The sequence below is a fragment of the Silene latifolia genome, chromosome 7 (assembly GCF_048544455.1).
Source record: "Silene latifolia isolate original U9 population chromosome 7, ASM4854445v1, whole genome shotgun sequence".
NCBI classification, from domain to species: Eukaryota; Viridiplantae; Streptophyta; class Magnoliopsida; order Caryophyllales; family Caryophyllaceae; genus Silene; species Silene latifolia.
The window spans coordinates 116010865-116012722 of NC_133532.1; the positions used below are offsets into that span (position 1 = coordinate 116010865).

The following is a 1858-nucleotide window of genomic DNA, read 5'->3' on the forward strand; positions in this document are numbered from 1 at the left end:
ATGTCCAACACCTATTTGTTTGGATGAAGTAAGTTACTTAATAAATAATTTCATATTCTAATATTCTGACTACTAGATAGTGTTTTAATTAAATACCGGAATTAATACCGTAATAATGTAGGATATTGAAATTGAGAGTGATCCCCGAGAAGAAGATCAGATTCCAGTTGATCAATACGGATTCCTGTGCCCCTATGTTTTATCTTTATTTATTCCGGAATTCTCGTTCGAATATCGGGTAGATTATATTGCTCAGCAATTGGCGACAACCAAGAAGCTGATTTTTGCCGCTTATAATGAAAAAGGGTAATAAACAAATTAATATTACGTTTCCCCCTACAATTGCATTTTCATAACTAATAATATGTACTTGTTAATAATGATGATGTCTCTTGATGTAGGACTCATTGGGTGCTAGCAGCCATCATGCCGACAAAGAAGAAAGTTTTTTGGTTGAACTCTTTACATAATCCACCAAGCGAGACTTTTAAGCGCTTGATTAATAAGTAAGTTTATAATACTGATTTATTTATAATAACATTAAGTTTCAATTTTTATTTATAGCAAAAAGCTCATTTTTGTCCCTAAAAAAATGAGTGTACGCCTTTTTTTTTTTTTTTTTTTTTTTTTTTTTTAAAAAAAAGGGCCTTTGAGAAGAGAAGAGCTAACGAGCGGGGATCAACCCACTACAAATTCGATGATGGCCCCGATTTTATTACGATAACGGGGTACGTGCTCAAATACAATACATTAAGTGCAAAAATCTGTGTTTAATACTAATACAATACCTAAAGTTCAAGATTCTGATGTGAGCCTTCTCTCGTCTGTTTGTTTTTATGTAATAATAGGCCCCTCGCCAGCCGGATAGCATACAATGTGGATACTACGTTTGTCGGTTCATGTTGGAGATTATTAGGCGAAGATATATCCTTATTCCAGAAAAGGTTAGTAATTTAATAATGTGTTTATTACTTTTTTTAAATTAGAGCTGATGTTGTCTTGATTGCTGCTATACCATGATGTTGCTATGCAGTATTTGATGTTGTTACAATAATGTCTTGTCTTTAATTTGTTTTTTCCGCAGTATGTAATCAACCCGTCACCAGAGATTCAGCGGTACTCAAGTGTAGATATAGACGAGGTAAGGGACATGTTGGGCAAATACGTCTTAGAAAATAGAAATGCATGATACTCAGAGTTTACATCAGCTTATTAGTAAATTTTTGTTGAAGTTAGGGAATGCTGATTAGTTCATGTAAATTTAACTCCTTGTAAGTATATATATGATGCTGTTGTGGTTGAATTGAATCTATTGAGTTCTGATGAACCCAGCTGTGATTTATGCTGGTGCTGGTGTATGGTGCTGCTGATATATGCAGGTTTTTGAATGGCATGAAACAAATTTAATTTTTAAAAATATTAGGAGTTCGTAAAAAAAAACGGTTACTAAAAAAAACCTGTTGTTAAGACCTTTAACAACGGTTACTAAAATAAAACCCGTTGTGAATACCTTTCACAAATACCGCGCATAATATTCAACAATAGGTTTTAAACGAAGAACCGTTGTTAAAAGTCTTCACATTTTTGGAGGGAAAGTTACAACAACGGGTTATAAACTAAGAACCGTTGTTACTACAAATTTCAACAACGGGTATGCAACATATACCCGTTGTTACTACAAATTTCAATTTTGGAGGGAAAGTTACAACAACGGTTATACATATGACAACCGTTGTTATATTATTCCACCAAATTTTTGAAACACTTTCCACAACGGCTTACACGCAACAACAACGGCTTTTAACCGTGGTTAATACTTTAGACAACGGTTTAAGTAAATAACCTAACCGTTGTAAAT

General features: G+C 33.4%; 1 long non-coding RNA gene across 1 annotated transcript; it reads left to right on the forward strand.

Annotated features, from left to right (window-relative positions):
* Nucleotides 1–202: 202 nt before the first annotated feature.
* Nucleotides 203–1234, forward strand: LOC141591265 (uncharacterized). Its single transcript, XR_012520772.1, has 4 exons — nucleotides 203–306; nucleotides 402–506; nucleotides 849–944; nucleotides 1085–1234. It is a non-coding gene; the product is annotated as an uncharacterized LOC141591265 (long non-coding RNA).
* Nucleotides 1235–1858: the final 624 nt, after the last annotated feature.